Source organism: Triticum dicoccoides, chromosome 3A (genome assembly GCF_002162155.2).
Source record: "Triticum dicoccoides isolate Atlit2015 ecotype Zavitan chromosome 3A, WEW_v2.0, whole genome shotgun sequence".
Lineage (NCBI taxonomy): Eukaryota > Viridiplantae > Streptophyta > Magnoliopsida > Poales > Poaceae > Triticum > Triticum dicoccoides.
Window position 1 is genome coordinate 142,643,033 of NC_041384.1, and position 12,682 is coordinate 142,655,714.

The following is a 12,682-nucleotide window of genomic DNA, read 5'->3' on the forward strand; positions in this document are numbered from 1 at the left end:
AGGCAGAAAGCTACGTCACACCACAGAACTCCTAGGTGGATTACGACAACGAGTGTAATACTCGCCTTAATACTATTCTTCAGCTCGCCCTTGGAGGGGACATAGTCCTACTTTTTGCTTATTTCACTGCATGTATCATTCTGCTTTAACACACCTTTTTGAATAAACAATGCATAGCATTAAGACTATTATTGCATTCTCCTTATATATATATATGTTCATTCATGACATCCAATACCCGTACACTCTGGTACAGCCAGTACACCAGGGGCTTAAGTACCCCACAATATGGTGTGAGAAGTCCGAACACTTTCGCAAGTGCGGCACCCCGAACTTATAGCATTATATGCATCAGCTCCGAATCATGTCTTTGGTCAATAGTTGGGTTTGCCCGGCTCCCATGTTTTGGTACCTTATGTTCCGCTATATCGGCTAAGGTAGCACTGGGAGAACTACTGCCATTGTGCCCCGGTTCAGCTGGGCTAAGCACCTCAGTAGAGAAAGCTAAAACTGACTGTCATGATAAGGTGAGAGACTGGTTGCTGTTCGAGAGGTTTTCGAGTCCCTAAAGACTTATGCCGCTTAGAGCGAGGAGTCGGCTCTGTCCGGCTTAAGGCGTGTATCGCGCCTCGAATTCGGCCTTCCGAATACTAGGGGCTTCGCCGAAATTTAAAATTATAGAATTCTATGGCTAAGTGAGAGTGATAACGCATTATAGTCCGATTGCCTTGTTCGTTGTGCTGAGCACCTCCCTCGAAGGACCCAACAATGGGAACAAGAGTGCTCAGGTTTATCCCAAACACCCCAGCACTCGTGGCGTGGGGGCAGAAGCCGACGACTAGCCATCTCTCATATTTGATAAACAGCCGAACATAAGGTAATATTTTAAATTCAAACAAGCGTTGCATAGCGCATATGAACAAGTTTTCATAACTACAGGATTACATGAGCGAGTTCACTCGAATATTATATCTTTCGTACACTCGTGCGCTACGAAACGAGCACCCTTTAGGACACCCTCATAGTACATCTCGGGGTGGCGATGCTCCTTGCCCTCCGGCGGCCCTTCCTTGATCAGCTTCACGGCGTCTAGCTTGGCCCATTGCACCTTCACACGGGCGAAAGCCCGGCGTGCACCTTCGATGCAGACGGACCGCTTGACGACTTCCAGCCGTGGGCAGGCATCCACAAGCTGCCTCACCAGGACGAAGTAGCTGTTCGGAAGGGCATCACCAAGCCACAGCCGGACTATAAAGCCCTTCATGGCCTGTTCGGCCGCCTTGTGTAGCTCGACCAGCTGCTTTAGCAGGTCGCTCATAGGCACCGGGTGTTCGATCCCAGTATATTGGGCCCAGAACAACTTCTCCATTGAGCTTCCCTCCTCGGCCTGGTAAAACGTTGCGGCATCCGACACGCTGCGGGGCAAATCTGCGAATGCTCCTGGAGAGCTCTAGATTCGGGTAAGTAACAAGTAATTTACTTTCACATGCTTGCTTTGCATATAGAATGCCTTACCCACCGCTATCTTCTTCATCGCACCAACCTCCTGGAGGGCCTTTTGGGCTTCGGCCTTGGCACTCTTTGCGCTCTCGAGGGCCGCGGCAAGCTCAGACTCTCGCGTCTTCAAGTCAAGCTCCAACGCCTCGTGCTTCGTCACGAGAGCGTGGATCTCTTGCTGCACCTCGCCCACCCGTGCCTCATGCCTGTCCCGCTCGGTGCGCTCCTTGGCCGCTTTGTTTTCGGCCTCAGATAGCGCTTGCTTCAGGGTCGCCACCTCGGTCGTGGCCCCTGGCAAATTTACGATGATCCTGTCATTTTGCAATCGCATTCTTTTTATACATATCCATAGACTAGGTACTACTTACCTTTGTTCTCCTCGAGCTGCCTCTTGGCAAGGTCGAGCTCGTCCTTGGACCCTTTAAGGTCCTGCTTCAGTGCGGCGATCTCCGCAGTCAGTGCGGCAGATGCCAGCAGTGAAGCCTGCATACACATATTGACATACTTATATTAGACTCCTGCGATATTGTTTGATCCTCTGTTCGGCTTTTCTTTGTGAACACCGAACAGAGCATCAGGGGCTACTGTCTATGCGGTAATATTTTTCCCCATATTTCAAGAACTTACCTCAAAGCCTGTTAGAAGGCTGGAACAGGCTTCAGTCAGTCCGCTCTTGGCGGACTGAACCTTCTAGACCACTGCACTCATAATAGTGCGGTGCTCTTCGTCGATGGAAGTGTTGTGAAGCGCTCCCAGCAGATTGTCCGGTGCCTCTAGATGGACAGAGGTCACCGGCACAGGCGTCTTGCCCCTTTTGGAAGAAAGCCGCCTGCCCGAGTCCGGAACCACTGGGGGTTCCGGCGCGATGTTCGGCTGAGGGCCGAACTTGGAGCCCTCGGGAGCCTTGCTCCCTCTGCTCCCGGAGTCCGGAAGGTCGCCTTGAGGCACCTCTGGGACTGTCTCCCCTCGACCCAGTGCCTCCTGAGACAATACCTCGGCGTTGTCCGTGGGGCAAGGGGAGGTGGCGGTCGGAAGTGGATCGCTATCCATATCAGACGAGCCCGGGGAGCCATCCGATAATACGTCGATATGGGCTCGTGGCGGTCTGCATAGTCATAATTCGGCATTAGGAGAGGCAGTGCAACAAAGGTATGCTATGAGTTACTCTGGCATCCGAATACTTACGACTTCGCCAGGGGCTTGGCCCTGAGCAGCCACTCGTTTTCGCCTTCGGCGGCGGTGGTGGAGAAGTCTGGAAGGAGAGTCCTTCCCTTCTTGGACCCTTCGCCCCCCCTGGTTGGGGCGGCCTTCCTTTTCTTGTCTCCCCCAACTGAAGGGGAGCATCTTCATCTTCCTCCTCGTCTTCGGGGGAGGAGTGCGTCATGGAGTTATCGGACGGTAAGTACGATAACGCCTGGCGTCGGGAACTTTTTCGGGTTCCCTTGGCCTTCTTGGTCTTCTCCGGCACCTTGTAAGGAGCCGGAGTCAACATCTCCATCAGGAGAGCATCCGCAGTGTCTTCGGGCAGAGGGGCCAGACAGTTAATCTGCCCCGACGTCTCCAACCAGTCCTGTCAAAGGCATGGAGCTCAGACCCCGCACATGGTTAGGCTAGGGGAAATAAATGTCCTACCGGATGTATAGAACTCCCCAAATGCGCTTGGCACTTTGTGCTTAGCCCGCGGTCCTCGCTGAGGGAGGGAGGGACCTCGGCGCCCTTGAACATCACCTTCCAGACGTCCTTGTGCGTCGTGTCGAAGATCTCGCTGAGAGTCTGGTGCTAGGCCGGGTCGAACTCCCACAGGTTGAAGTCCCGTTGTTGGCACGGGAGGATCCGGCGGATGAGCATGACCTGGACTATATTGACAAGCTTGAGCTTCTTGTCGGCCATACTCCGGATACATTTCTGGAGTCCGTCCAGCTCTACCGATGAACCCAGGACATGCCCTTCTCTTTCTAGGAGGTGAGCCGCATGGGGATTCCGGATCGAAACTTGGGGCAGCCACCCATTTGGCGTCGCGCGGCTCGGTGATGTAGAACCACGCCGATTGCCACCCCTTTATGGTCTCCACAAAGGAGCCTTCAAGCCATATAACGTTGGGCATCTTGCCCACCATGGCTCCGCCGCATTCTGCTTGTTGGCCGCCCACCACCTTCGGCTTGATATTGAAGGTCTTTAACCACATGCCGAAGTGGGCCGGATGTGGAGGAAAGCCTCACACACGACGATGAACGCCGAAATGTTGAGGACGAAGTTCGGGGCCAGATCATGGAAGTCCAGCCCGTAGTAGAACATGAGACCACGAACGAATGGATGGAGGGGAAACCCCAGTCCGCGGAGGAAGTGGTGGAGGAAGACTACCCTCTCGTGAGGTTCAGGGGTAGGAATGATCTGCCCTGCAGCGGGCAGCCGATGCGCAATATTCGTGGCCAAGTATCCGGCTGCGTGCAACTTCTTGATGTGTCCCTCCGTAACGGAGGAAGCCATCCATTTGCCTCCCGCTCCGGACATGATTGGAGAAGGTTGAGGGGAAGGATGTGGGCTGTGCGTTGGAGCTCGAGTGCGCAAGAGTGGATGAGCAAGGAGGAAGAAGGCGTGTGTAGAAAAAGGTTAAACCTTGTCCCTTTATAAGGGCGGCCAAAACTGTGCGCCCCCACTAGCCTGGTAAAACTCGCTTATCCCCCAAGCGCCGTAATCGATGGCGCGGTTGGGTTACCCACGCCCGTATTGATGAGAATCCCATAATAAGGGGGACACGATCTCTGCTTTGACAAGACGTGTCAAAAAACTGCCTCGCGTTATGTGTGGGGCTAGTTAAAGGAAACAGTTCGAATAATCACCGGGCCATGGCTTAATGTCATGTTGCCAAAACGTGTCAGCAGATTAGATTTGTGGAAATATTATTCTCTCTGCGGAGATATGTGGAACTTCTTTTGCAGGGTCGGACACTATCCTTTTATTTGAACTCTTCTGTGGTATATCCGGAGGAGGAACCCGCCTTGCAATGCTGAAGACAACACTGCGCGCCGGACTCATCGTCATTGAAGCCTGGTTCAGGGGCTACTGAGGGAGTCCGGGATTAGGGGTCTCCGGACAACCGGACTATATCCTTTGGCCAGACTGTTGGACTATGAAGATACAAGATTGAAGACTTCGTCTCGTGTCCGGATGGGACTCTACTTGGCGTGGAAGGCAAGCTAGGCAATACAGATATGTATATCTCCTCCTTTGTAACCGACCTTGTGTAACCCTTGCCCCCTCTGGTGTCTATATAAATCGGAGGGTTTTAGTGCGTAGGACAACATACAATCATACCATAGGCTAGCTTCTAGGGATTAGCCTCTCCGATCTCGTGGTAGATCAACTCTTGTAATACTTGTATCATCAAGAATAAATCAAGCAGGACGCAGGGTTTTACCTCCATCAAGAGGGCCCGAACCTGGGTAAAACATCGTGTCCCCTGCCTCCTGTTACCATCCACCTTAGACGCATAGTTCGGGTCCCCTACCCGAGATCCGCCGGTTTTGACACCGACAATCACTTTCATCAGTATCATTAGATTCAATATTTTCAATTTCTCCAGCCCTAGCAAGTTGTTCATTAAGAAAATCACTAAGTGGCATAGTAGTATCAGACATAGAGGTAGTTTCATAATAAGTATCATGCATAGCAGAAGTAGCATCATCAATAACATGCGACATATCAGAACGAATAGCAGAAGCAGGTGTAGGTGTCGCAAACTTACTCATAACAGAGGGTGAATCAAGTGCAGATCTAGATGACAGTTCCTTACCTCCCCTCGTAGTTGAGGGATAGATCTTGGTTTTTGGATCTCTCAAGTTCTTCATAATGATAAGCAGATATATATCCCAAGTGACTCAAAGAATAGAGCTATGCTCCCCGGCAACGGCGCCAGAAAATAGTCTTGATAACCCACAAGTATAGGGGATCGCAACAGTTTTCGAGGGTAAAGTATTCAACCCAAATTTATCGATTCGACACAAGGGGAGCCAAAGAATACTCTCAAGTATTAGCAGCTGGGTTGTCAATTCAACCACACCTGGAAACTTAATATCTACAGGAAAGTGTTTAGTAGCAAAGTAATATGATAGTAGTGATAATGGTAACAAAAGGTAACGGTAGTAAAAGCAATGTTTTGGGTATTTTGTAGTGATGATAGCAATAGCAACGGGAAAGTAAATAAGCAAAGAACAATATATCGAAAGCTCGTAGGCAATGGATCGGTGATGGAGAATTATGCCGGATGCGGTTCATCATGTAACAGTCATAACCTAGGCTGACACAGAACTAGCTCCAGTTCATTGATATAATGTAGGCATGTATTCCGAATATAGTCATACGTGCTTATGGAAAAGAACTTGCATAACATCTTTTGTCCTACCCTCCCGTGGCAACGGGGTCCTTTCGGAAACTAAGGGATATTAAGGCCTTCTTTTAATAGAGTACTGGAACAAAGCATTAACACATAGTGAATACATGAACTCCTCAAACTACGGTCATCACCAGTAAGTATCCCGATTATTGTCACTTCGGGGTTAACGGATCATAACACATAATAGGTGACTATAGACTTGCAAGATAGGATCAAGAACACTCATATATTGATGAAAACATAATAGGTTCAGATCTGAAATCATGGCACTCAGGCCCTAGTGACAAGCATTAAGCATAGCAAAGTCATAGCAACATTAGTCTCAGAACATAGTGGACACTAGGGATCAAACCCTAACAAAACTAACTCGATTACATGATAGATCCCATCCAACCCATCACCGTCCAGCAAGCCTATGATGGAATTACTCACGCACGCCGGTGAGCATCATGAAATTGGTGATGGAGGATGGTTGATGATGACGATGGCGACGGATTCCCCTCTCCGGAGCCCCGAACAGACTCCAGATCAGCCCTCCCGAGAGGTTTTAGGGCTTGGCGGCGGCTCCGTATCATAAAACGTGATTATTTCTTCTCTTTGATTTTTTTCTCCCCGAAACTCAATATATGGAGGTGGAGTTGGAGTCGGAGAGTCAACAGGGGGCCCACGAGGTAGGGGGGCATGCCCCCCACCCTCGTGGAGAGGTGGTGGGCCCCATGGCCTTCATCTTTTGCAGGTATTTTTCTTATTTTCTGAAAAGTGGCTCCGTGAAGTTTCAGGTCATTCTGAGAATGTTTGCTCCTGCACATAAATAACACCATGGTAATTCTGCTGAAAACAACGTCAGTCCGGGTTAGTTCCATTCAAATCATGCAAGTTAGAGTCCAAAACAAGGGCAAGAGTGTTTGGAAAAGTAGATACGACAGAGACATATCGACCTCCAATACAGTTCTACGCCCTGTAGTGGGCTTTTGTTTCTTTGTAATTGGATCGGGTGACTTATGAGAGTACACCCTTTTAGTTCGGACGGGGGATTTAGTGAGATCCGGAGGGTCCCAGAATTTTGTTTGGGGTTCTAGGCGCTTTCCATCGCACATCACTTCCATATTATGGCCGCCAAGTTAGCAAAGTGTGCTATGTCACGGCGACTTATGGCGTTGAGGATTCCCTTGTCCGTGCAATTTTTGCAAAAGAATGAAATTGCGTCTTCCTCGCGACAGTCATTGACCTTGCTCATTACAAGGAGGAATCTGGCCCGATAGTGATGTACTGTCTCTTGGGGCTCTTGTCTAATGTGGGAAAGATCACTTGAGTCTGGGTGGGTGGGCAGATTTAGGTCCGAATCCTGACCCGATCTGAGACCCAGGGGAGGAGGAGTTTCCGAGCTTGGCAGTTCGGACTCCGGGATGTTGCCCAATAGTTCTGGCCCGCTGTCTGATTCTAGGTTCGAAGCTTGGGCCGTGTCCTCCTGTGGAAGGGTATCCGTCTCGGAGAGCTCGGGAATCCGGATGTAGTTTGTCCTCAAAATAGAGGAATAATTGCTACATTGCTCCTCCACCACCGCTATCTGATGGGTGACCGGTGGAGAGTTAATCTCCCTTTGGTCGGGTTTAAGTCCGATCTGATCATAGTCCATTGCGACTCCCAGGGCGGCAATGCAATCCAAGAGCTCGTTCAAGGAAGAGAGCTCTATTGGATCCATCTGCTCAGCGAATCCCGAGCCGACGTGGAGGCTGTTTTTGATGACCCGAGAAGTCATCGTCGGCGCAACGGCCGAACGGGCGGTCATGACGAAGCCGCCTAGTCGGAGAGTTTGGCCTACAGCCAGGGCTCCCCCGAGGTAATGTTGTCCTTGACAACAAGACGAGCCATCAAGCCTTATCATGGCGGCACAGTGGAACTCTCAATGAAAGCACCAATGTCGGTGTCAAAACCGGCCGATATCGGGTAGGGGGTCCCGAACTGTGCGACTAAGGCAGATGGTAACAGGAGGAGGCGGGACATAATGTTTACCCAGGTTCGGGCCCTCTCGATGGAGGTAATACCCTACTTCCTGCTTGATTGATCTTGATGATATGAGTATTACAAGAGTTGATCTACCACGAGATCATAGAGGCAAAAGCCTAGAAGCTAGCCTACGATTATCATTGTTCTTGTCCTACGGACTAAACCCTCCGGTTTATATAGACACCGGAGGGGGCTAGGGTTACACAGAGTCAGTTACAAGGGAGATCTACATATCCGAATTGTCAAGCTTGCCTTCCACGCCAAGGAGAGTCCCTCCCGGACACGGGACGAAGTCTTCAATCTTGTATCTTCATAGTCCAACAGTCCAGCCAAAGGATATAGTCCGGCTGTCCGGGGATCCCCTAATCAAGGACTCCCTCAACCATCATAGTGCATGGGAGCCGGAAGATTGCTTTGGAATGTGAAGAAGGTAATGCGTCCTATGCTGAGTCGGTTTGTGCAACAGAGGAGTTGAAGTTTTACAAAGACAATGTTGATCCGGCAGATATGACTTCTCTGAAAAAATCAACTACAAAGCATAATCCGGCTTTGAAGTTTAAATTGGCCAATGATACTAGGCTATTTGACTTTGTTCCTGGCGATTCATCGAGGCAATTCAGTATCAGCGCTAACCTGGATCCGAAATAGGAAAGCACGCTCATCGAGTTCATCCGTGAGAACCGGGACATCTTTGCATGGAAACCTTTTGACATGCCAGGTGTACCAAGGGAACTCGCTGAGCACACTCTTAATATATATCCTAAGTTTAAACTGGTCGGGCAGTTTCTTCGCCGCTTCAATGAAGAAAGGCGCAAGGCTATTGGTGAGGAGGTAGCCCGTCTTTTGGCAGCAGGGTTTATTGTGGAGGTCTTTCACCCTGAGTGGCTAGCTAATCCGGTGCTGGTGCTTAAGAAGAACGGCACTTGGCGTATGTGTGTGGACTACACAGATCTGAACAAGGCTTGTCTAGCTGATCCATTTGCTCTCCCTCGTATTGATCAAATCATTGATGCTACGGCGGGTTGTGAGCATTTGTGTTTTCTGGACGCTTATTCTGGTTATCATTAGATCAAAATAGCGGTTCAGGACCAGGAGAAGACAACCTTCATAACTCCCTGTGGAGCCTTCTGCTATGTATCTATGCCTTTTGGGCTCAAGAGTGCCCAGGCGACTTATCAGCGTTGTGTACAGAATTGTCTTCACAATCAGATCGGGTGCAATGTTCATGCTTATGTGGATGATATTGTGGTGAAGTCCAGAAAGGAGGAAACATTGATAGATGACTTGAAGGAGACTTTTGATAACCTCCGGGTTTATAAGATGATGCTTAATCCGGCTAAATGTGTCTTTGGTGTACTGGCAGGCAAGCTCTTGGGTTTTCTGGTATCTAACAGGGGCATTGAAGCTAATCCGGAGAAGATCAAAGCTATCACTTCACTAGCCAAGCCCAAGTGTGTCAATGATGTTCAACGCTTGGCAGGTCGGATTATAGCTTTAAGCTGGTTTATCAGTCGGTTAGGGGAGAAGGCCATCCCTTTGTATCAGATGCTAAAGAAAATGGATGACTTTGTTTGGAGTGATGCTGCCAATGATTTGAGAATCTAAAGCGGCAGCTAACCGAGCCGCCTGTCCTTGCTGCTCCTGTTGATAAAGAGCCCTTGTTGTTATATGTGGCTGCTAATGCCCGGGCTGTTAGTGTGGCTATTGTTGTGGAGTGCAAGGAGGCCGGAAAAGAGTATCCGGTTCAACGACCGATTTATTATATCAGTGAGGTGCTTATTGAGTCCAAGCAGAGGTACCCACATTGGCAGAAGCTGGTGTATGGAGTTTTCATGGCAAGCCGAAAGCTCAAGCACTATTTTCAGGGTCATCCTATCACTGTGGTCAGTTCTGCCCCCTCGGGGGATATCATCCAAAATAGAGAAGCAACTGGCCGGACTACCAAATGGGCTATTGAGCTTGGACCTCACGGGTTAAAATATACGCCTCGCACAACAATCAAATCCCAAGCACTTATGGACTTCATCAATGACTGCACAGAGTTCCAGGCACCGGAGGAAAAGCCAGATTACACTTACTGGACTATTCATTTTGATGGGTCCAGACAATTGGAGGGCTCGGGGGCTTGAGTCATATTAACTTCCCCACGAGGTGATAAGTTTTGTTATGTTCTCCGTTTAATGTTCCCTTGCACTAACAATGCAGGTGAATATGAGGCCTTGCTCCATGGTCTTCGGATGGCTAAGGAGATGAACTTAAGCCGGGTTAAGTGCTTTGGTGACTCGGACCTAGTAGCTCAGCAGGTGTCTGGCACTTGGGATTCCAAGTATCCACTCATGGTGGCGTATCAACGAGAGGTAGACATAGTGGCTGGTCATTTCAGGGGTTATCAGGTTGACCATATAGACCGGCGAAAGAATGAAGTGGCGGACGCTTTAAGACGCTGAGGCTCTCAACGTAAACCGGTGCCGCCCAATGTCTTCCTGGATGTGCTACATAATCTGTCGGTCAAGATACCTATAGAGGAGGATTTGGTTGTTCCTGACCCGGAGGCTCAATTGGTGGCAGCTCTTCACGTTATACCGGATTGGACAGTCCCATACCCGGCGTACATGAACCGGGTTGAGTTACCAGAGGATAAAGACTTGGCCAGGCAGATAATCCGGCGATCCAAGTCAATGACCATTATCAATGGGGAGTTACAACATTGAAGTGTAACAGGGGCGTTTCAGCGTTGTGTGTCTCCTCAAGAAGGCTGTGAGATTTTGCGTGAGATCCACGAAGGAGATTGTGGTCACCATGCTAGTTCAAAATCCTTGGTAGCTAAGGCCTTTCGTCACGGCTTCTATTGGCTGACGGCTCATGCTGATGCTGAGGATTTGGTAAAGAGGTGTGACGGTTGTCAGGAGTTTGCACGCCGCGCTCATGTTCCAGCTCAAGAATTAAGGATGATTCCAATCACTTGGCCATTTTCCACTTGGGGGTTGGATATGGTTGGGCCCTTTAAGAGGTCCAAGGACAAGAAGACCCACCTACTGGTGGCGGTTGATAAGTTCACCAAGTGGGTAGAGGTAGAGCCAGTCAGTAAGTGTGATGCAGCCACGGTGGTTCAATTCATCAAAAAGGTGATCTTCCGTTGTGGTTTTCTACACATCATCATAACTGATAATGGTACTAATCTGTCCAAGGGTGCTATGGAAGAATTTTGTCAACATGAGCACATCCGGCTTGACGTGTCATCAGTGGCTCACCCCCAATCTAATAGTCAAGCAGAGAGAGCCAATCAAGAGATTTTGAGAGGCATCAAGCCCCGGCTTATGGTTCCTTTAAAGTGGACGCCGGGTTTTTGGGTGGAGGAGTTACCTTTCGTGTTATGGAGTATCAACACCACACTGAACAGATCTACGGGTTACACACCTTTCTTCATGGTTTACAGAGCGGAGGCGGTTCTCCCTAGTGACATCCGTCATGACTCGCCCCGTGTGGCGGCTTATGTTGAAGCTGATAATGAGAAAGCACGTCAGGACTCACTGGACCTGTTAGATGAGGAGCGTGATCTTGCAGCGGCATGTTTGGCGATTTACCAGCAAGATCTGCATCATTATCACAGCCGCCGGGTTAAAACCAGAACTTTTCAAGAAGGTGATCTGGTCCTCCGGCTCATCCAGGATCAGACTGATATGCACAAGTTGTCCCCACCTTGGGAAGGACCTTTTGTGGTCAGCAAAAATCTGCACAATGGATCATACTGCCTTATCGATGTTCGAGAGCACAAAGACTCACGTAAATCAGAGGAGGAGACCCAATGGCCGTGGAATATAGCTCATCTTCTGCCTCACTATACTTGATCCACAGGCTCTTCTTATGTACATAATTATGACAATGTATATATTATGATCAATATAGTAAACCGGAGCCTCAGCTAAAGCGTGGTCTCTGTTATTTTTATTACATCATGTGTGGTTACATGGGGGCTTCTTTTTATAAAGTGGATTTCTATTTCCCATTGATCCAGTTTATAAGCCATATATATGGCTTGGTCGTATTCGAACCATAGCCACACCTCTTGATCGGCGTAAGGCCACCAGGGAAATCACTTGGGGGCTTGGTTATATTTGAACCATAGCTACACCTCTTGATCGGTTTAAAGCCAAAAGGAAATCATGTGAGGCCAAAGAGAGTGTTGCAACAGCACAACTCAAACATAGGCACCCACCGAGCACAACTCAAATGTTGCTTGGGGGCTCTTTGCTTCTCAAAGAACAAAGAACTTACACCCTTGCAATAGGCTATCAAGCCAGGCTTGGAAGCCAGGTGTATTCGCCTAAAACCCCGGGTTATCCTGCCTTGTTAAGTAAGCCACTCCGTCCAGGTAATCCCGGTATGACCCGCCGAACGTTTGACAAGTCAATCTCATAGACCCTGAACTTGTCAACGTTAAAACGATGATTGGTTAATGTGAGGTCCATCTTAATATGCTTTGTAAAATGGTTTAACTCAGTGGCCTAGCAGCCCATGAAAAGCCTAGATTTGGGCCTGGCAGCCCATGAAAAGCCTCGCAGATTCTTCTTATATTTTTATTTGCCAAAGTTCTTTCTCCTTTGATGAGGTTTATAATATCTTCTGATAAACCGACATTTATTGATCCGGCTTGGTTTTCAATGATAAGTTGTAAGTACATGATCATTTATAATCTGATGTTTCTTGACCCGGGTTGGCTTTCAACGATAAGTTGCAAGTACATGATCAGTTATAATCCGGTGTTGATTAACCCGGTCTGGTTTT